A 25,065-nucleotide genomic window follows, 5' to 3' on the forward strand; every position below is an offset into this window, starting at 1 on the left:
TAATAATTATAAAAATAATAATAGAAAAGATATATACTTTTTAAAAGTGTTGGTGAGGATGTGGGGAAATAGCAACCCTCATGCCCTGCTGGTGGGAATGTAAAATGGTTCAGCCTCTGTGGAAAACAGTATGGTGGTTACTCAAAAAAACCATTAACCAGAATTCCCACATGATCTAGAATTCCACTTATGAGCATATACCCAAGAGAAATTAGAGCAGGAATTGAATGCATATTTGTTTATCAATGTTTGTAGGAGCATTATTCACAATATCCAAAAGGTGGAACAACCTAAATGTCCATCAATAAATGAATGAGTAAACAAATTGTACTCTATACATACAACAGAATACCTTAAAAGGGAATAAAATTCAGACACATCCTATAGCATGAATAAACCTTGAGAATATGCTAAGTGAAATAATGCAGACATAAAAGAACAAATATTGTATGATTCCACTGATATGATTACTTAGAATAGTCAAATTCATAAAAACAGGAAGTAGAATGGTAATTATCACTATATTAGAAGTGGGGGAAAGAAGTAATGGGGATTTATTTTTTAATCGGTACAAAGTTTCAGTTCAAAATGATGAAAAAGTTATAAAGATGGATAGTGTTGATGGTTGCAAACCAATATGAATGTACTTAATGTATTGATTTTTACACACTTAAAAATGGTTAAAATGGTAACTTTCATTATGCATATCTTTCCACTATGTTTGAAAAAGTAAAGAAAAAGATTTTCTCAAACAAAAACTGAATTTATTGCCAATGGATCTGCTTTCCAAGAAATGTTAAAAGAAGTTCTTCAGAGAAAAGGAATATTACATAAGTCAGAAATGTGGTCTACATAAAGAAAGGAAAAGCATTAGAAAATAAATAAAGGTGAAATAAAACCTTTTAATTCTCTTATTCTTAATTTCTCTAACAGATATTTGTTCAAAATACTAACAACGTGTTTGTTGATGGTAGCTTATAGGTAAGTAAAATGAATGACAGCAATGTGTAAGGAATAAAAGGAGGAAAAGGAAATGCTCTGTTATGAGGTATTTACATCACCAGTTAAGTGGCAGTATTATATGAAAATAGATTTAGATTTCATGTAAAAGTATACTGTAAACTCTAACAACACAATTTTTAAGAAGAAATTTAATTACAATTGACATACTAAGAGAAAAATTAATCATATAAAATGCTCAATTAAAAGTAGAAAAGGCAGGGGTGCCTGGGTGGCTCAGTCGTTAAGCGTCTGCCTTTGGATCAGGCCATGATCCCAGGGTCCTGGGATCGAGCCCTGCATTGGGCTCCCTGCTCAGCAGGAAGCCTGCTTCTCTTTCTCCCACTCCCCCTGCTTGTGTTCCCTCTCTCACTGTGTCTCTCTCTGTCAAATAAATAAAATCTTTAAAAAAAACTAGAAAAGGCAGGGATGCCTGGGTGGCCCAGTCAGTTAAGTGTCAGAATCTTGATCTCAGCTCAGGTCTTGCTCTCGCATCATGACTTTGAGCCCCACGTTGGGCTCTGTGCTGGGTGTGGAGCCTACTTAAAAAGAAAAAGAAAGAAAACAAAAATAAAGCCAGAAAAGACAGAAAAAACTATTAAAGAAAAAAAGAGCAAACAAACACAAACAAACACACACAAAACACAGGACAAGGGCTATAAATAGAAAACAATTACAAATACAGTATATTTTAAACAAATGATACCAATAATCATTTTCAATGTGGTCTAAATGAACCAATTAAAAGACAGGGACTATAAGAAGGACAGAAAAAAAAAAAGGTTCTACAATTATGTTGTTACAAGAAACCCACTTTATATATAAAGACATAGATTATTAGTAAAGAAATGGAGAAAAATATACTATGCAAACACAAATGAAATGAAAGTTGGAATACTCATAATAATTCCAGACAAATAGATTTCAGAACAAGGACATTCTAAGGGATAAAAGGAGTATTACATGATGATAAAGGAGTAAATTGTCAAAAAAAAGAAGACATAACAACCCTTAATATATATATGCCTAATAACAGATCATCAAAATATTTGAGGCAAAAACTGAAAGAAATTCAATGAGGAATTGACCAATACTCTTTCAAAACTGGATATTTCAATACCCTTCTATCTGAAACTGACAGATCTAGCAGGCAAGAAATCAGTAAGGGTATTGTTGAACTAAGAGAACCATCAATCAACTGGTTCTAATTGACATTTACAGAATACTTCTTACAACAGTAGCAGAATGGGTATCTTTTCAAGTTAACATGAAACATTTATTAAAGTAGAGCACATTATGGATCATAAAACATACCTTAAAAATTTAAAAGAATAGAAATAATACAAAGCATATTCTTAGACCAAAATGGAATTAAGCTAGGAATCAATAAACAAAAAACTTTAAAATACCCAAACACTTGGAGATTAAACCACATACTCCTACATAACACATGGGTCAAAGAAGTCTCAAGAGAAATTAAAAAAATATTTTGAACTAAATAAAAATGAAAATACAACATCAAATTTTGTGACTCGAACAAAAGCAGTGTTTGGTGGAAAATTTATAGCATTGAATACACATATAGAAAAGAAGAAAGATCTAAAATCAATGACCTACGCTTCTACCTTTGGAAACCAGAAAAAGAAGAACAGTTTAAATCTAAAGTAACAGAATAAAATATATAATAAAAATGGAGCAGAAGTAAATGAAATTGGAAAAAGAAATCAGTAGGAAAAATCAAATCAAAAGTTGGTTCCTTGAAAACAATAATCATATTCATCTAAACCTCTAACCAGACTAAGAAAAAAAAAGAGAAGATATGTTACTAATATCAGAAAAGAAAGAGGGGCCATTACTAAAGACCCTGTGGACATAAATAAAAATAATGCAACGTTACGAACCACTGTATACCTAGTACTGATAATTTAGATGAAATATATTAGTTCTTTGAAAGATACAACCGACCAAAATGCATGCAAGAAGAAATAAGTACCTTGAATTGACCTATATATATATTTAAAAATTAAGTAAAAAAATTAATAAACTTCTAAAACAGAAACCACCAGGCATAGGTGGTTTCATCGGTGAATTCTACCAAACATTTACAGAAGAAATTATATTGATTTTCTATAATCTCTTCCAAAAATAGAGGAAGGGGACATACTTCTGAACTCATTCTATGAGCATCAAGTATCACTTAAAACTAGATGCAGATATTATAAGAAAGGAAAACCACAGACATATTCGTTTGAACACAGATGCAAAAATTCTCAACAAAATATTAGCAAATTGAATCCAACCGTGCATAGAAAGAATTATATAGCAAGATCAACTGGGATTTATCCCAGCTATGAAAGGCTGGTTTAACATTTCAAGATTAAATTTTACTAATCACATAAATAAGCTAAAGAAGAACAATCATATGGTCATATCATTTCACATAATAAAATCATTTAGCAAAGTCTCATTTCCATTCATGACAAAAGCTTCAGAAAGAGAGGGAATTTCTCAACTTGATAACATCTACAAAAACTTTCAGCTAACATCATGCTCAATGGTGACATACTAGAAGCCTTACCCTAAGATCAGGAACAAGAGAAAAATGTCATTTTACACCACAAGCCGTAATTAATTCAATAAGACAAGAAAACAAAAGATACGATTGGCAAGCTGGAAATAAAACTGTCTTTGTTCATAGATAACATGATAATTTATGCAGAAAGTACTTACAAAATAAAAAAACAATAACAGACTATCTGGAACTAATAACCTAAGATTGCAGGGTGAAAAGTTAATATAGAAAAAGTGATTGCTTTTCTATATTTTATCACTGAACAATTGGAATTTGAATTAAAAACAAAATACCATTGATACTTATAACCCCCAAAATCATACTTAGGTTTAAATCTAACAAAATACGTACAAAATCTCTGTAAGAAAAACTACAAAACTGTGATGAAAAAAATCAAAGAATATACAAATAAATGGAGAGATATTCTATGTCCACAGGTAGAAAATCTCAATATTGTTAAGATGTCAGAGTTTACCAACTTGATATATACTCCCAATGCAATCCCAATCAAATTGCCAGCAAGGTGTGAGTATCAACAAATTCTCAAGTTCACTGGAAAGGCAAAAACCCTAGAAGAGCCAAGACAATTTTGAAGAACAAAGTTAGAGAACTGAAACCTATCAACTTAAAGACTTAATATAAAACTACAGTAATCAAGACATTGTCTATTGGCTAAAGAACAGGTGAGTAGAACAATGGAACAGAAGAGAGTACAGAAATAGTCCCATAAAAATAGAGCTAACTGGGGGCACCTGGGTGGCTCAGATGGTTAGGCATCTGCCTTCGGCTCAGGTCATGATCCCGGGGTCATGGGATTGAGCCCCACATTGGGCTCCCGGCTCAGTGAAGAGCCTGCTTCTCCCTCTGCCTCTCTCTCTGCTCATGCTTTCTCTCTCTGTATCTCTGTGTCTCAAATGAATAAATAAAATCTAAAAGAAAAATAAAATAAAAAATAGAGCTAACTGGTCTTTGACAAAGGAACAACGAAAACAAAATGAGGAAATATTTCCCTCTTCAATAAATGGTGCTGGAACAATTGGAAATCCATATGTAAATATATGCATAGATCTTTACCTTACAAAAATTATAATGAAACTTGGGGATTTATATTTTAAACATTGACTGAGAACATCAGGATGAATGGCATTGTTGTCTGGTTCTTATAGCTTCTTTTAAAACAGTGAAAATTGGCCCCAAGGAGAAATCAACTTCTTCTAAAGTTTAAATATGCCCTGAGGCTCTACTGAACTGTGGATGTAGGCAGCCGAGATTGGCAAAACTGAAGAGAAAGCAAAAGTAAACTGTCCAAAGGCACATATAAAATCTTCACTTCATTTTTGTCAGTCTTTTGTCCTTTGTCCAGGCAGTATGTGTGAGCACGCCAGGTTCACTGATTTAATTTTTCTAGTTGGTTCTTACCAAACAATAATTATTTCACAAATTTAGAAACCATATTGCATTATGGTGTTTTCTCTTCTCTAGCCAAATTATTCAGACTTTTCTCTTCCTATAACGATAAACTCATACCCTAGAAAATATGACCTTTGGAAGGATTTTTAGAACATCAAGAAAATGAACTGAAAATATTTTAGAGGTCCAATCTCTAATAATTTTTGGTGTAATTGGCTTTTGTTTAGATTTCTTAACTTAAAAATTCCCCAAACTTAGATTTTCCAAGAGAAAATAATTGGAATTTGCCATCTTCACTATATACTTAGATGATTCCCCAACCTTAGATTTCCCAAGAGAAAATAACTGGAATTTGCCATCTTCAGTATATACTTAGATGATGTTCTTTCCTTTTCCCACTCTGGTACAAATATTATGGTTAAATTGGTTAGATATTTTAAATTTTATAGTTAGGTCTTAACATATATGAACCGGGGATGCCTGGGTGGCTTAGCTGGTTAAGCGTCTGCCTTCTGTTCATGTCATGATCCCACGGTCCTGGGATGGAGTCCCGCATCGGGCTCCTTGGGCAAGGAGCCTTCTCTCTCTGCCTGCATTTCCCCCAGCTTGTGCATGTGCTCTCTCTCTATCTCTCTGAAAAATAAAATCTTTAAAAAAATAGAAATAAAATATCTGAACCGTATTCCCATAGCTCTTTGTGGAATTAATGTTACTAAATTGTTCTTTTTATTGGTGTTTGGATTTTCATATGAAAGTTGTGGATTCATTCATACAGCTAATAAACTTTTGGAACATATACTAAGTCAGAAATATTGGAAGGCTCTGACTACTTAAACAATAACAACAACAGTAACAAAAACCAAATTTTTTTACAACGTGTTTAACTTTATTACAGAGATCATTTTATCAGGGATATATGCTTTACAAAATATTTCAATTATGTTCTCTCTATCCAAATATTGAAAACAAAACTGAACAATTGCTTCTTTTTATCTTATTTATAATTTGAAGTTTTCTTCTTTTTTTGGCACCTAGAAAGCTCTGTGCCAAGAATAAAGCTCAACTCTTTTAACCATAATCACATGCCATATATAACTGCATATTTTTACTTGTCCTAGAGCTTTTTTTTTCTGCACAGAAATTTTTCCCTTTTGAAATTTTTCCCCTGGGAAATTATAACATTAAATTTATTTTGTACTTTTTTCACAATATAGATATTACTTTGATATTTATCTTAAATCCTTTCTTGAATGAGACAGGATATAATTAATTTAGAAAAAATAAAATAAGGCAGTTAAAGGAAATCAGATATGTCTAGGAGTTTTGTAGATGTGTGTCAAATTATGCTTATTTTAAAATTTTTCTATTCTTTGTTTTGCTTGTGAATGGGATTACCAAAATTGTTTTCTAAGCCACATGGTTCTATTTCAGCCTTAACACGAATGACGACTTCTGGTGAAACTAAATATTAAATATTGTGTGGACTTTTCTAATGGTCATAGTAAGGAATAAATAAACTTCAAAAATTATATATGCAAATCTTTTAAAATGAGCTATTAGTATTGCTACTTTGAAAAATAATAAGTGGCACTAAAATTAAGCTAACATATTCTTATATAACTACATTTTAAAGAGCTACTTGGAAAAATAGCCAGTTCAAGTGGTTTAAAGAAACACATGTAATTTATAACTGCTAACAATAAATAAAAAAGAAATTACAAATAAAAATAAACACACATAGGCAACACATTCAATGTGATTTTCTTTGTTATTCCCTGAAATGTGTAACAAAGAAGATTATTTAAATGATTCACATTAAAAGTAGACACATTATTAGTCATACTATTTTGAGTTTGGAGATTCAAAAATATTGGTATATATGATGCTATAATTTCTGCTGTCTCTTCCGCCTGAAATACTGTTTTCAGATCTTCACGTTTTCAGTGTAAAGTCAAATGAAACAGACTAAAATGGACAAATACTGCTTCTTACAGTGATTTTCAGTCAGTAAATTCTGTATTAGGCAGAAACTAGGTAGACAGATAATTAACAAATCAACAAAAAACGTGGTGAGTTTAAGCGTTTCAGTTACATAAAAACTAAACCCTAGAGAACTTGATTTGATCAATGCATAATCATTTCCATTCAGATGAGTCTGCCCAAACAACTAGAAGGTTCATTTGTGGTCCAGTAACTTTGGTTGACTTAATGACATAAGTAGAACAACTATGAGCAATTATGCAACATCCAATTAATTTCTTGGTGATAGATTTTCGAAGAGTCAATCTAGTCAACTACATGGCGCTAGATACTTTCAAATTTTCTCACATAATATAGAGCAGTTTATTTCAAGGAATATTTACAGCAGATATTTTGTCTTGTTTGCAGACATATTTATATGTGAGTTCCTTGAAATCACCTTTATATAAACTAATTTCAGTTATGTAGTGACATATTAATTATGCTTTTTTAGATATACTGACCCATATTCATATTTGCTGATGAAAATAGCAGTGGTATGAAAACTATTTATATTGGTTGATGCAGAGGAAAGCATGGATAGTAGAGACTTCAAACTCTATGGAACAAATTTGTATAAGCTGATATTCTTATTGTATTGATAGGCAAACAGCAAAGTTTTAGCCAAACCTTTCAAAATTTAAGTAAAATATTTAGGAAGATATCAAATATTGCTTTAATAACATTACATATTTAGAGGGAGATGCCTATGAAGAACTCACTACACTAGGCACTAGTGACACAAAGATATATTAAGTTACCCCTCTTAAATAGCTTATAATCTAGTGGACTGTAGCACCGACCTGCATTAACATGTGAGAATGGGTAATGAGGTTAGCAATTTTTCACCAAAAGAATGTAAGTCCTTAACAAAATGGGACGTGAAAGAGAAAATATTTTTAATTTAAGGAAGAGAAGTTAAAGACTGATAAAGCTTTAAGTCCAAATCATAAAGACAGATTGGGTAGAACAGCACACTAGGCAACCAGGATACAACAGGGTAACACAGGAAATAGGTCTTTTTTTAAAGATTTTTTATTTATTTGAGAGAGAGAGAATGAGAGATAGAGAGCACGAGAGGGAAGAGAGTCAGAGGGAGAAGCAGATTCCCTGCTGAGCAGGGAGCCAGATGCGGGACTCTATCCCGGGACTCCAGGATCATGACCTGAGCCGAAGGCAGTCGCTTAACCAACTGAGCCACCCAGGTGCCCCAGGAAATAGGTCTTGATGGAGAAAATGAATGAAAACTTAGATGAAGGAGTCAATTGCTGATTCAGTGGTCGGTTATAATAGAGAAAGAAGTACCAAAATGATTTAAGGAGACAATGGACAATAATAACAACGCGTTTCTAGTTAAGATAAATCCTGTCCCTATGAAACTATAATCATAGTTATTAAATTATTATTGGGATGCAATATTTTATAACTTTCTTTAAATTTACATACTACATTATTAAGAGATACTGAAAAATTTACAAAATTTATGTTTTTGTTGTTCCCAGTCATTTTAAGAGTAATCTTATATATAATGATACATTTATTTACATATTGATTGATCAGTATAATACTGCTTTACAGGATTTTTGAAGAGGTAGCAATATTAATATTATTTTCTCTGTTAAAGAGCAGGTAGAAAATATGTAAGAAATCTACTTTTCCTTAAAAACAAAGGGGAAAAATGTGAAATGTTAGATTGGCTTAAAATTAGAGTAGAGGTCCTATGATGATGTAAAATAATTACACTGTTGAAATTATGCTATATTTAAATTCCTTGCATTGAAAATAACAAAATTCTTTTATGCAATTTTCAATTTCAATCCTTATTTCTTCTAAATATAACCATTTTAAATGTAAAATGACTAAGTAAGTTTTATTGGAATGCACACTTTAAAGCAATTAATTACAGTTGATGAAATATGACATTGAAAAGTCATTCTGTTGATATTTTATCAAAAATCAAGACAGTCCACAATTCATAATTCACTATTTTTACTTTGATCTGCTTAAGAAAGAAAGCAAAAGAAAATAGCTTCGACTATGTTGTACAGCTTAGAAATCAATATTAATAAATCAATGTCAATAATATTATATGGCTGACTCTATCATATTACTCAGAAATGTGACCTAAACATGTGGTGTGTATTTCATTCTTTGTGGTAGGAAATGTAAGTGAGATTTCTGAAACATCTCTCATTACAGGCCACTGTTTCCAGTCAATCACAACTTTTTTTTTTTTTTAAATATCATTTAGGATGAAATTTTTATGCTTAGACTTAGCCTGCGGTTGATTTTTGTTACAGTTAGAGAACATTTTTCCAGTTGTTCCTGAGTTATTAGAGAGTAGAAAAATAACCTTTTTCATTTATAAAGTTTCCAAGATGACAACTCCCATATCCATCTCTCAATCAAAAGGGAAATACCCATCTGCACAATGCATGGACTAGAGCACCTTAGAGATATGAAGTCTGTCTTCTAGAATTTTAGAGTATAAAATTGATATTAACAGGAACAAATATACCAAGTTGCAATATATAAAGATAGTGGCATTATCATTATTTACTTCATCAAAGGCAGTTTTGTGGAAAATCTTTTTGTGGGTCTGAAATGATGATTACCCGAACAGCATACTTTTCCTGCTTCTAATCTTCCCCCATTAAGTAAAGGGCAACTTAGAAAAGTGAAAAATATGGCAGATTTTGATTAGATTACCACAGAGCAGATAAATATGAGAAATAAGGGATGATTCTGGATTGTACATTGTGTGAAAATGATACATTTTAAAACTGGAGAAATAAAACAGAAGCAAAAATATGAGATAAAAATTCCCAGTACTATGATTTTATCTTTCTATATCTAGTATGCCAACTTTATAATGTTAATTTTTCTTGCTCTCCCTCTCTCTTTTGTTCTCCAGAGCCTAGAACATAACCTCAGTAAATAGCTGCTTCGTGAATGAATGAAAAGGAAAATGTTATAGGAGACATTTCATATCAGGAAAAGGCACAATTGAGGGGGACAGAAGTTTAGACAAGTTATATGTTTTATTACTTTATAAGCATCTATATCCAAAAAGCAGTAGGTAAAATCAATTTTTAAGTTTCCATCCCAAATATTTATTTTTGCCTAAAGCTTCTTAACTCCTCCACATATCCGCCCCAATGAGTTAGTTGTTTATATTCAAATTCACACTATAGCATTTGACAGCTTGTCTGTGTGGTACACTAGACTATGTTTGAAGATTCTGGTCATGTTCATATATGTATATCACTATATAAACATCCAGAACTACAATAATAATCACTGATTTGATTTAACTGAATTAAAGCCTGGGGGCTTTGCATTGCTATTAGGATCCAGAGAGGTCCTGAAGTGTTAGAAGGAAAATCAGAAATGTAGATCTAATACAAAAAGGAAAATATAAATAGTTATTACTATGAATATATAACAGACACATATGTATTGTCCCAGTTTGAACTGCTATAACAAAATATCATAGACTGGGTGGCTTATAAACACAGAAATACATTTCTCACGGTTTTTGAGGCTGAAAGTTTGAGTTTAGTGTGCCATAATGTTAGGGTGAGGGCCCTCTTCCAGGCCACAGACTTCTCAGTGTATCCTCACATGGTGGAGAGATAGCTAGCTCTCTGACCTCTTTTACTAAGAGCACTAATCCTATTCACCAGGGCTCCACCCTTATGACCTAATCACCTCCCAAAGGCACCACCTCCAAATAGCATCATATTAAGGTTTCAACATATGAATTTTAAAAGGGTACATTTAGCCCATTATAGGTATTATATTTTTTATTTGTTTATTCAATTAATTTGACTAAGCAATAATATTTAGCATATCTTCTGCTTGTACTATCTATAGAGGAATAAACAAAAACAGTCATGATGCTTATAGTCTAGAAGATACAGATATAATTTATTTTTATTCACTAAAAATATGAGACAATTTTTTACAAGATTTATGAAAGGTCATAATAGTGTACTAATAGAAAACAACAGGAGTTGACTTACTCTGGTTATAGTTGTCAAGAAATGACTTTCTAAGGTGGTTACCTGAAGAAGTCAGATACATGTGGAATAAAAGAAAAAAATTTTCAGCAAGAGATAACAAGATAATTAATTCTCTCAAGGTCAAAATCTAGTTATATTCTACGCAGTAACAGACTACAGTGATTGTGGCATAGTGAGTGAGAGAAAATGGCATAAGGTTCTGGAGAAATGCAGGAGCTAGATGATGTGAAAACCTGGCAAGGATTTGAATTTAAATTTTAAAGAAATATAAAGTCTTTGAAGGGGCTCAAGCAGGGTACTACTATTTAATTTGTATTTTTAAGGAATTATTTTTGGTCTTTCAATAATATACACCATCAAGAGAATGAAAAGCACCTGAAGATACAAAAGAACTACACACATATGTTCTTATAATAATTGGGATGAGAATGTTAATGGTAGCATGATGTGTAATAACCCAAACTAAAAACTACCCAAATGTACCTAACAAGTACAGTGAAAAATAAATTTTGTTATATGTGCATAATGGAATAACATACAACGAGAAAGAAAAAACTGAAACTTCATGTAGTAAAACGAGTGAAAGAAGCCAGATGCAAATGAGTGCATACTGATGATTCAATTTACATCAAGTTCAAAAAGAAGGCAAAAATAACCTACAGTGTCAGAAGTAATGATACCTCTCATAGCACTGTGATACCGACTAGGTTATCCTTGGTGGGTGGTGTTTGGAAAGGAATACAAAGGGTGGTGATGTCTGCTCCTAAGTATTGACTAATTTATTTTTTTTATCTGTGTAAATAATTTAGAAATTATTATCTCTAAATAATATATAGAAAACTTACACCTGTCAGAATGGCTAAAATTAACAGCTCAGGAAACAATAGGTGTTAGAGAGGATGTGGAGAAAAAGGAACCCTCTTGCACTCTTGGTGGGAATGTAAGCTGGTGCAGCTACTCTGGAAAACAGTATGGAGGTTCCTCAAAAAGTTAAAAATAGAACTACCTTCCAACCCAGCAATTGCACTACTAAATATTTAACCAAAGTATACAAAAATGCTGATTTGAAGGGGCATGTGCACCCCAAAGTTTACAGCAGCACTATCAACAATATCCAAATTATGGAAAGAGCCCAAATGTCCATTGACTGATGAATGGATAAAGAAGATGTGGTATAGGGCACCTGGGTGGCTCAGATGGTTAAGATGTGGTATATATGTATGCATATATACAATGGAAAATTACTCAGCATTCAAAAAGAATGAAATCTTACCATTTGCAACAACGTGGATGGAACTAGAGTGTATTATGCAAGTGAGTCGGAGAAAGACAAATGCCATATGATTTCACCCATATGTGGAATTTAAGAAACAAAAACAGATGAACATAGGGGAAGGGAAGGAAAAATAAAATAAAATAAAAACAAAAAGGAAGGCAAACCATAAGAGACTCAAATTTGGAGAAAAGCTGAGGGTTGTTGGAGGGGACGTGGGTAGGGGAATGGGCTAAATGGCTGATGAGCTTTAAGGAGGGGACATGTTGCGACACTGGGATTCTATGTGGGTGATGAATCACTGGCTTTTTCTCCTGAAACCAGTGCTGTACTGTATGTTAACTAATTTGAATTTAAATAAAAAATGAATAAAATTTGAAAAATTTCCAATACATTTCTTTAGTTTTAGATGAGTCATGTGATATGAGACACTTTACAATTAATAATTGGTTGGGGTTTTCTTGTATCAAAGGGCCTCCAAATTTATGACGAAACTTGTTTTTGTAGGCTAAAAAATCAAACTAATCACATAATTTTGTTTTCTTATTGTTTCTAATCTTGTACATTTGTCAAAAAAAGAACTTCAGGCTGATATATTAAAAATTTGGTGGGATGCCTTGGTGGCTCAATCAGTTAAGCATCTACCTTCAGCTCAGGTCATAATCTCAGGGTCCTGGGATGGAGCCCTGCATCAGGCTCCTTGCACAGCAGGGAGTCTGCTTCTCTCTCTGCCTGACGCTCCCCCTGCTTGTGCTCTCTCTTGCATTCTCTCTGACAAATAAATAAAATAAAATAAAAATTGCTTTCTATTCTGATGGGGTTATGGTGAGTCAAAGCATCCATATTTATTAGGATTTTAATCTCAATAATCTAGTCTTTGCTGCTAGCCAAAAACTGCTTAATCTCTAACATCTGGTTTTCCACATTCTGCTGTGAGAATATGCTCCCAATTCCAGTCTTTCACATCATATACTTTGTGCATCATTGCTACATAACCCTTGAAAATACTGTAATGGATTGCTCTTAAAACTGTTGCATTCACAGTACGGGTCTTTATGCTTCTTATCCAGAATGGTTTCATTTAACATTTCACTCTCAAGTGTCCAAAACTCATGTATCTCCCTCCCTTCCCTTCTCTAAACCCCATCTGTCCCTCTCCTCTCTTCTCTCCTTTCCTCTCAGCTTCCCACCCCACCCCACCACCACTCCCATGCTTTCCAAACGTATTCAATGCCAGTTGAGCCTATCTGCACACACCTGCTTCACCTGTTGTTAAACAGAAAGCATAAACTACTAACAACCCCACTGTTACAACAGGTGTTAACAGCATAGCTAGGGATTTCCTAGATAGCTCAATAGCTTTGTTTTCTGAAATGACAACTTCATACCATGTCTTTTTTTTTCACATGCATTTAAAAAATATCATAACTTGCACATGATCTATCTATATAGTCACACTCACCCAAAAGGATTTTACCAGATTGAGACCCATCCTTCTTATAACCAAGAATACAATTACAGCAATGTTTCCATTTCAAAGTGCATGCTTCATTTCTGCCTTAGACCCCATTTTCTCTCTTCTCTTTGAGGATGCCACTCCCTTGGTTATCTCCTCAGTTTCACATACCACAAAGTTCCTTTTCCCTCCTACTGAAAAGACAAACTGCCTCTGTTTCCACAACTCTTACCCCTCCACACACTATAAATTTACTTAATTTTCTAACATGCTCCTGATCCTGCACTTTCCTAGGCCACCATTGCCCCTCCTATAATAAATTCATGATGGAATCTTTTGTTATCTTAATTAGCTCTCTTCTCTTGGTTCTTTAATATCATACTCTACTGTTTCTCTTTTATCTCTTATGACAATTTAAATTCTCTCTGTCTCTTCTGCGCAACTCTAAACCTCAGACCTCTTCATGGGTTAGATCTCAGACTTCTTTTTGTTTTAACCACTCTCCCTAAGAGGCATTATTATTTTTACTGCTTTTTATATCATCTCCTTCTTGAAAACTCTGATTTTTTTCTCTGCAGTTCAAATACTTGATTTGAGTTCAGAATCATATTTTCAACTACATTACTGGCATATCCTCTTGGATATCTCATAGATATATTCAAATAAAAACTTCCATTAAGGTACCATGAATTTTCCACCCTTCATGTGTACCCATGCAAACACACACAGACAGACACACACACACATGCACATTTCCAGGTATTGCAGTTCAATAAGTAATGCCAATTTACACAAGTTACTAAGTCCAGAAACTAAACACAAAATATAGCTCAAGTCTGTCCATTTACCTGAAAATTAACGTCTCTACCTTAATGCAAGCCACCATCTTTCCTTGATTAGATTATTGTTCCATTTCCCTAATTAGAGTATCTGATTCCTTATTTGTCCCTAGTCTAGTCTTTTCTCAAACTAGCAGCCAGACTGAACTTAAGCAAACAAAAAGAAAAAAAATACATTTTTAGAAAATTCCTTTTATACTTTGGTTGGAAAGAAAAAAGCATGCCCAAAAGGCCCAGTATAAACAGAGTGTTGTATACCAAACACCCTCATCTCAGCACACTCCACCTTCATGACTTGTCCAATATATTAAAAAAATAACTTTACATATTTTTTCTTCAATTTCTTGACACAGCTACTTAAAAATGTGTTGAATCAATTCCCTGCCTCTTACTAAGGTAGTGTCTATTAAAGAACAAGAAAAAAACTTACTTTGATATTTTAAAGATGTTTCTAATGACAATGCTTGCCAAAAAATGATACAATGAATCATGATGATATGTGGAACTTCATCACTGAAGCAGCAAAACCAAGTATATTTTCAAAGATGCCTGACACTTTATCGGCAATAGAGCTGCTCAAATGTTATTCTAATCAAATTATTGGTTGACAAATATCTTCCCCAAGTTTAAATGTCAAAATTTTTAGGGTTTCCAGAAGAGGTTAAAAACATATGAATTGAGTTTTAAGTCAGAAACTGAATGTGGAAAGACACATTGGCAGTTTTTTATGCTGTGTCATATAGATGTAAATCACTACCAATATAGCTTCCAATATTACTTGTAAATACAGTATTAATTAATATTAGTAATTTTATGCTGGATGTCATTTAACAGAGAATCTACTTCAACTTTTGTCTTCTCCCATAAGTCATAAATAAACTCAGATAGTTTTAGCACAGATGGTTTCTCTAATATTCCTCTAATATGATTCAGACACATCAGTAATTCATACTTTATATTCAAATACAATTTATAAAGTGCAGGATATAATGGGTGCTCAATAAATATTTCCTGAAATAATGGATGGATCCTCTATGATGTCTTCAGGTTACTATCAATAATAGACTGTTGAATCACAGACCTATACCTCTGAAACAAATAATACATTATATGTTTAAAAAAAAAAAGATAGCAGGAAGGGATAAGTGAAGGGGGCGGAAATCAGAGGGGGAGACGAACCATGAGAGACTATGGACTCTGAGAAACAAACTGAGGGTTCTGGGGGGTGGTTAGCCTGGTGATGGGTATTAAAGAGGGCAAGTACTGAATGGTGGATCCTATATTATAGCAGATAACTAATATTAAAGAAACTAAAATAATAGCATTTATTGTGAAGTATGAAGTATTATGAAGATTATTTTTAAAGTAAAAGTGGGGAGATCTACTGAAGAAGCAATCCTCATGAAAGAACAAAGCAAGTCAATAACATCAACCTAAAATAGTTATCTTTTTAAATTTTAAATTTAAACATCACCAGTCACCAGCCATATGAGAAAAACTGAAAGCATGAAGAATAAAAATCAAGATGAAATAACAACTTATTAGAAGACAATTAAGTAGAAGAGAAAGAGGATTAAAATATCTTATGCAGAGAGATTTTGGAAGTAATTCTATAGAAACAAACAGGAAATAGGAAGAGGGAATAGGAGAAGAAGTAGGTGAGAAGAAACATTTATTAGAAATAAAAACTGTGATTTCTACAGTGATAAATAAGGGCTAGAGAAGGGGCAAAATATAAACCTAAATTAATTTTCCAGAAGATGAAGCAAGTATATGGAAGAATACACAATATAGATAGAATAAATGGAGGAGGCCGAATATTCAAATAGAGGTCCTGGAAAGAAGATCTAACAAAAAGAAAAAAAAAAAGTGAAGGTATGGGTACGAGCAAAACGTCACAGAAGTAATAAAGCTGAAGAAAATAAGGTGTTTGAATGAAAGGGAGTATATACTGTGCTGATTAGGGTAAAGGCAGATATTAACCTAGACACCTCAGAACCTCAGATGAATTATAAGTTTGGAGAAAAAAAAGGAAAAAACCCATACTACTAGGGAATCCATAAGGGGAGCGGAATCCATTTGTTACCAGCCTATTGATAGAAATCCTTGTGTGATATAGAGAACAAGTGAAAAATCTTCATAGTACATAGGTAAAATTATTTTGAACTTGGGCATCATTATTCTGACAAAATCTGAGGGTAAACTAAAGACAATTTCAGGAATGCAAGGACTAGAAAAGGTTAAACCAAGCTTTTCTGAGTAAACTTGGGTATGTACTTCAGAAAAAAAAAATAGTTGCAGAAAATCAAGAGGTAGAATTGAAAAGCCACTATGAGTGGACTTCAGACAGTAGTGTTATAAATTGCATAATAAAGTTAGCAAGCAAGCATTCTCTTTTGGTAAAAGGTATCTGGGATAAATAGAGTAAAACAACATACAGAATCCATGAGAAGGTATAATTATGTAGGCAAATCATTATCCAATAGAAAAGGCAGGCAATTAATACACCACAAAAATTATAAGTTGTTTTATAATCTATGTGATTAAAATATGAAATCGACTCAAATATCACATGGATTTTCATTATTAACAGAGAACAGAACAAAGTTCATTAGACTTTGACACTGGCTATCTATATTCTCACAAATGGCACAGGAAATATATTTACACTGCCTTGACAAATTTTACATAATCAGTACACTGTAGACTTTTTGTTAAAGATTTTATTTATTTGAGAGAGAGAGGAAAAGAGAGAGAGAGCACGAGTTGGGGGAAGGGCCAGAGGGAGAAGAAGAAGCAGACTTCCCCGCTGAGCAGGGACCATCCCAGGACCCTGAGATCATGACCTGAGCCAAAGGCAGACACTTAACCGACTGAGCCACCCCTGCTCCCCCACTGTAAAGACTTTTATTTTGATTTCAACATATAAGATCCACCAGTAGATAGTATTAAATAAATGTGTGAATAAGATGGTAGTGCAAAATGTAAAATTCAATTAATAGATGACAAGTTTGGGATGTGGGACTGGGGACAGCCACGTGAGTAGAAAGGTAGGGGCATTAATATTCTCCTTTCACAATTAATTAATACTGTCACAATTGTCTCCATTCACAATTAATAGATACTGTCAAATGTTGATAGAACTCCAAGCAGGGGCTAATAATGACATTGTAAGACTGAAATATAACCAATAGGAAAAAAGTACTATTTGCTCTAAAATACTGAAATGGGTGGAGAAGAAATAAAATTGAGAATAGTATAAGAACACTGAGTACTCATTTTTCTTACTGGGGAAAAAGAGACATGATACAAACTTGATAGATGATACACTGAAGTATAAACATGCAACTTAAAGTTGTATCAAGGATTAGCTTCTCAAAATGACAACTTGGTAAAAAAATATATATACCTTACTTTATTCTCCTGGGGTATATTTTATGTTACAGAATCATCCTTGCTACAGAATTATATAGTAAGGGGCTGAAAACAAAATAGATCAACATTTTATGAACATAACTTTAAACTCTACATGTTTCTCCTTATTTAAAATCCTTCATATTTTTGTGTTTATTGTTTTGCTTTATTGAAATGAGCTGTGAATCATCTTTCCTTTTGGGCACTAAAAGCATACCTTTATTTCTGACTAACTTCGCTAACAATGGTAACTTCAGTTGAGCTCTGTACTTTCCATACTTCTGCAATCAAGAGCTTGGTCCATATTTACCATGTGCATCACTTGGGAGTTGACCTACCACACTTATTGCTCACCATGCAATGTTCATGCTCAATTCAGGCTTATTTTATGAGGGGACATTACCATGTCCTTTTTTTCAGAGTCACCATCTGTTTCTCCTCTCTCCCGAAAGCCACTCACTCTTCTGCCAGGAAGGGACACTTCCACCCCCCCTCTGAGGCATCTTCTCAGCAAGCAAACCTGATACTCTCTTTTCTATGACTTTTCCTCCCACAACACTGGCACACAAGTGCTTGCAATGTGGAGTCCGGAATAGAAGCCATCAATTAGGAAAAAAAGCACCACTCCCCACTGGACTAAAGAATGAGAAAGAAAAAAAAAATGTATAAGAGAGAAATTTTGAAGCTAAGATGACATGATTATCCTGCAGGGTGATAACTTTCTCCCTAAATTAAATGGAAGGAAGAGAAGAGGCTTTAGGAGTACAGGATTTAATGACTATACTTCAGACTACCCTAAGGATTCAGAGTGAAAATTGTTAAGCAAAGCCACCTGGGTTTAACCATAAGAAACTAAAAATAAAGAGTGTCTACTGTGAAGGGATTAAGTAAAACAATGGTGGGTGACTGAAATAAAATAGGGTGCAGATTAGTAATGAAATATTTGAATAATCATGTTGCTGCCTTTGAGTTGATCTGTAAGATCATATTTAAAACCTCTGAAGATTTAAGGGTAAAGACATACGAGATACCAAAGAGAATATAAATAACAAAACATGAAAACTGAATCTAAATACATTTTGGTCACTAATTTTACTAGAGCCATGTGAATACACACACACACCTTTCAGATTATTTTTAAAGATTTTTTTATTGATGTATAACTAACATACATTATATTAGTTTTCAGGTATATGATGTGGTTGGACATTTGTACATATTGTGAAATGACCACGGTAATAAGTCTAGTTAACATCCGTTACCACACATGTAGTTACAGAATTTCTTTTTCTTGTGATGAGAACTATTTAAGATTTAATCTCTTATCCACTTTCAAATATGCAATACAGTGTTACTAACTATGGTTGCCAGGCTGTATATTAGATCCCTGGGACTTTGTTTAACAGGAGGCCCTGACATTTTTAGTTTTGAAGAATCAAAATGCACCATGATACGGTTTTGACAGAACAAGCCTACTACAGGATGATTATAATTTCAAATAAAGAAATATGAAACTTAGAGCAATGAAAGCATATCCTATAAATGTATGTAACTCCCATTTTACACTCAGCTCAAAAAGGATGGCTTGTTTACTGTTTTAAAATCTTCTGAAAGTACGACTGTCAAATCTGAGGGGAAGATATGTCATAACTTAGCCACACAGACCCTAAATGTATAGCTATAAAAGTGACTTTAGAGTGTGTTATTCTCCCATGTGATTATATATTCCCTGTATTCCCCTAACAGGAGAGAGCTGAAACACCTTCGTTACAAAATGACACCATATTTGAAATACATATCTGGTGACACAGTTTTTAGGAAAACTCTTTATCATTGCTTTTCACAAACAGCCACAAAATTACTTTCCTTTTTAATCCACCAGCTTATACAAACATTGAAAGAAAACCTTCACTGTGTGTCACCTTAACGCATTTTTGACAAAGGAAGCTTTAGGGGCAGCCTGTTTCTGCTTTTACATTATAAAGGTGGCATCACTAAGTATCTGAAAAGATCAACGGAAATGTCTGGAATATACAGTTTAGCAGATATGCTTCTTGTGCTGAATAATTCTGTTGTTTAAAAAACCAGGATGAATGGATACTATTTATCTGAACGTCAAAGGGCATGGTACAATGGGAATGTACACATGAAAAAATAATCAAAAGCTAATACACACACATGAACGCACTCATCAGATTAAACTAACATGTTCCAAGAAGGAAATTTCTTCATAACAGAACTTTCTTTTTAACTTGTGAGAATCATAATAAAACCAATTTGAATGCCCCAGAATCAGCATGCTAGAGAAATTTTAAACCAGCTCTTCAAAAAGTTATGATATATATATATGATTATTATATATTTTCTTACATAAACAATGGGCAGCCCACACTTTCCATCTGATAATAAAATGCAGTAGTTTATATTATAAATTCCATTTTGTTAATTGTCTCACATAGAAGGCTTCGATTAATTTTTGCCAAATGCTTGCATCCTTAAACAAAGTACGGTTGTGATTTATGAGTGAGTAGAGTCACAACATGAACGTTGGTTGGTATTTTCTTTAACAGTAGAAAGAAAGACAAAAGTTTCATAGAATGCCATTATAGAATATTTCCACCCTCCAGACACATGGATGCAAATAACTTCAAGAGCATAGAAAATGGTCAAATTAGTTAAATAGTAATTGATATATTCATTATTTGTTATCTTTGTTTTTGTAACATTCATTTAATTTTAAGTCCTATATAATATACTTCATAATGATGGCTATGTATAATAACTGACTCATGATTCCTGAAAATTTAATGGTCGACCCTTCTGGGGTCAGAGTCAGTGCCAGCACAGCACAGGTCTGAGTAAATTTGATTTTTTGTTTTGTTTTGTTTTGTTTTTGTGGAGAAGTCAGGGCTTTCTACTACTGGGTATCTGGAAAAGAGGCAAATGATGACTGAAATCTGATCTTTTTCAAATGTCAATATGTTACATTATTGGCAAAGAGGAATTGGGAGTTGCAGCTGGAATCAATGTTACTTATCACTTCCTTACAACAGGGAGATTATTTTAGATTATCTGAATGGATCCCATATAATCACATGAAATCTTAAGAAAAGGAATAGAAAGTCAGAGGGGGATAGACAATGGAACAGGTCAGAGTGATGTAATGTGGAAAGAACAAGCTACTGTTGGCTTTCAGGATGCAGGAAAGAGAGTACAAGCAAAAGAATTTCATGGCCTTACTGTTAGAAATGGCCCTCAGATGACAGCCAGTAAAAAAATGAAGACCTTGGTCCTACAACCTCAGGGAATTGAATCCTGACAATATCCCAAGTGATTGGGGCGCCTGGGTGGCTCAGTTGGTTAAACGACTGCCTTCGGCTCAGGTCATGATCTTGGAGTCCCAGGACCAAGTCCCGCATCGGGCTCCCTGCTCGGCAGGGAGTCTGCTTCTCCCTCTGACCCTATCCCCTCTGATGTGCTCTCTCTCTCAAATAAATAAATAAAATCTTAAAAAAAAAAATCCCAAGTGATCAGGAAACACATTTTCTCCTAAAACCTCTAGAGAGGATCACAGATCCACCTGCACTTTGATTTTACTACAGGGTAACACTTACTGAATGTCTGACCCACAGAACCATAAAATAATGAATTTAGTGGCTTAAATTTGTATAATTTGTTAAGGCAACAATAGAAAACTAGTTCAGTTACGGAGAATTTTAGCCTCAATGCTATTTAATTAGCAATAATCGCGCCTTGGATAAACCTCATCGGCTACGATACTGCCACTGCGCAAAGCTAGCCTCAATGCTATTTAAATGTTTTGAAGTAATACATTTAATTTTTATAACCAGCGTTGAGATATTTTACAATGTATTTAGTTATCATTTGTTCTTTCATCTCACGCTCTGCCTCTGTTTACACTTTCTTATTGAAGTAAAGCTTTCAATATTTCTTTCATGAAGTCTGTGGGTTGTAAGCTATCACATAAAATGTCATACACTCTCACTTGTGCCACAAATTTTGCTGATTTTCCTTCAGCAAGTTGATCTAGCATTTTGTTGTCTGTATGTACTACATATGATTACTGATCTATTATCAACATAAGAGTTTTTCTCTTTTAGATAAACTCTTTTCTCTCTAGAGGCTTTTTTCTTTTGTTTTCAATTCTTGATGTCTTGCAATTTCGTAGATATGTCTAAATGTGGATTTAATTTTATGTTATTTGCTTTTTACTTAGTGTGCACTTCAGGTTAAGAACTCATGATCATAACACAGCTAAAAGCTCAGCTACTCTCTATTTAAATGTAAGGTGCTTATCATTCCCTGTATTATTCTCTTCTTTTAAAACATGTATTGGATGTTGAGGTTATACTGGAGTCCCTCAAAGGTATCATGAATGCTTCTTTCATATTTTTAATCTGCTTACTGCTTACTGTGCACAACCATTTAGTCTTTTTCTGAAGGTTTAATATAATTTTAAATGTTCATGCATGGCATTCCTAGTCATTATTTCTTTATATATACTGATTTGTCAGGGCACCTGGGTAGCTCAGTCAGTTAAGCATCTGCTTCTGGCTCAGGTTGTGATCCCAGGGTCCTGGGATGGAGCCTCACGTCAGGCTCCCAGCTCAGTGGGGAGCCTGCTTCTCCCTCTCCTCCCAGCTTGTGCCCTCTCTCCCTATCTCTTTCTCTCTCAAATAAATAAATAAAACCTTAAGATAAAATAAATAAACTGTTTTGTCTTTATTTTCCTAATTGTACTTTATCACGATTTTGTTCTTTCAAAGATACAAAGAACTGCTATTGTCTGAGATACCTAAATATATTTTAAAGTTGTTCTTTTTTTTTAATTTTTATTTTAAATAAATATGTACCTGGACACATGGCTGCGCAGAATAATGACTATATGTTCTGGCTTCACTTATAAAGAGGTATGGTTAGGTGAATATATTAATCAGGGTTCTCCACAGAAATGGGACAGATAGATCTATATAAATACATATTATATATAGATTATATATTTTATAGAGATCATATAGAGATTATATGTATTATATTATATGTGCATGTATAAAGGAGAAAGAGATTTATTATGAGATTATCCCAGATGATTATGGAGGTTGAGAAATCCAATGATTGGCTGTCCACAAGTTGGAGATGTGGTGAGTTAGTGATGTAATTTATTCCAAGTCTGAAGTCCTGAGAACCAGGGGAGTTGATGGTGTAGATCCAGTCCAATGACAGCAGAGATGAGATGAGGTGGCTCAGTTCAAGCAGTAAGGCTGGGGGCTGGGGCGAGAAAGGCATGAATTCCTCATTTCTCTACATTTGTTCTATTCAGGGCTCAAGCTTGAATGATGCACATGCACAGTGGGGAGGACAATCTACTTTACTGAGTCCACTGCTTCAAATGGTTGATTTCATCCAGAAACATCTTCACAGACACACCCAGAATTTAGTCTGAGCATCTCATGTCTAGTTAACATAAACTTTACCATCACAGGGATTAAGTGATTCATTGTTTCCATCTTCATTATTCTGTTTTCTGTTCTATAGAACAAGGACTTCATGGAGTAGAACTATTTCACTAACTCTGGACAGCAAAAATATTTTAGGTGAAAAAGAAATATCAGGCTTGATCCACTATTACTCCATATTTCCCTAACTTGTATTTAAATGATACATATGTCTACATTCATATTTATGAACAATTATATCTACATTTTATTTCTCTTGATTATCAATTTGCAGTAATTATTTGATGAGTTACATTAGGAATGTTTATATAATAAGAGCCGGGACAATATAAGAGCTGGGACAATAAAAGGTTTGGAATACCGTGTTTAAATTTAGGATTAGAAATGGATTTGAGTGTTTCAGAGAGACACCAGAAAGTATGAGAGAAGTGAAATGAACATATAAATGTCATTGTGCCAAAGGGCCAAAAGGAATGATGTGTTATATTTACCTTCATTGGAGACACCATGAATGATGGCAGACTTAACAACCAAAGGATAAAAGAAAAGAAAAAGTACAAGGAAGAGTAGGGAAAACAAGAAAAGGAAAGAAAGAATAAGATCAATCATCAATTAACAAGCAAGGAATTATGATAGGAATTTTCTTAGAAGGTAATGTGTGATAGGAATTTTGTTAGAGGTCAAATGATGGAATCACTAAATGGAATACATTTCAAATAAGGGGATTATTTCCATCTGTTTTAAGGAAAATTACTGGATGCAGCAGAGAAGAAATACAAGACAATCTTTCAAATATTGGCCTTAATATATTTATATTTACTTTGCAGAAAAATCATTAGTCCCAAGACTTCTGAGGTTGAGGAGATTGCAGTATATTCAGGAAAAAGAATTAGTATTTATAAAGGAAAAAAAAGTAAAAGGAATACTCTGGGAAATTTGAAATAATGACTGAAAAGCAACTCGGGAGTTTTAAGTTCAGATATCTTCATTGAAAACATTATGTATTATCACACTTTATATCTAAGGCAATATCCTTAAATACGGATTCATGGTTGCAAGAAACCAGATTTCATTATGTTTTAACTTTTCCTTGTGTTTTTTCTTTTCTATTATTTCATTTATTTGTTCTCATCCTTACCCTCCTCTCCTCCATTTCTTCCTTCTCTCCTCCTTCTCCTCAGAATATTGCTGTTACTCTTTTTATTTGAAATCACAACTCATTTGTTCCTCCTTATTAATTATTATTGCTTTCGGTTTTGTTTTTAGTTTAGTTTAGTTTTCCATATGAACGCCCTTTATTGTTTGCACAAGGGGGTGAAACAGGAGGAGACGAGACAGCTTCGGCTCCCGGGGGGCTCCAAAGACCTATTCTGTCGCTGTCTCCAAAAGACTTAATTATTTTAAATTATGTTTACATCCTTAACTTTCTGCTGGTAAAATCACACAAAATCCTTCTTACTGAAACAGATACCTTTATAAAGAAATAGTGAAAATATTTGGAAGCGACATGTCTTAGTGGAACAAAACACGAGCTTTGGAGTCATCTATTGCATCTATTGCATAGACTTACTTTTACTAGTC

At 33.6% G+C, this 25,065-nt stretch overlaps 1 non-coding gene across 1 annotated transcript; it reads right to left on the minus strand.

The window, feature by feature from the left end:
* Nucleotides 1–21,657: 21,657 nt before the first annotated feature.
* Nucleotides 21,658–21,804, minus strand: LOC112827001 (U4 spliceosomal RNA). Its single transcript, XR_003209123.1, has one exon. It is a non-coding gene; the product is annotated as a U4 spliceosomal RNA (small nuclear RNA).
* Nucleotides 21,805–25,065: the final 3,261 nt, after the last annotated feature.

Source organism: Callorhinus ursinus, unplaced genomic scaffold (assembly GCF_003265705.2).
Source record: "Callorhinus ursinus isolate GAN/ISIS: 27379988/994484 unplaced genomic scaffold, GSC_fseal_2.0 scaffold7, whole genome shotgun sequence".
NCBI classification, from domain to species: domain Eukaryota; kingdom Metazoa; phylum Chordata; class Mammalia; order Carnivora; family Otariidae; genus Callorhinus; species Callorhinus ursinus.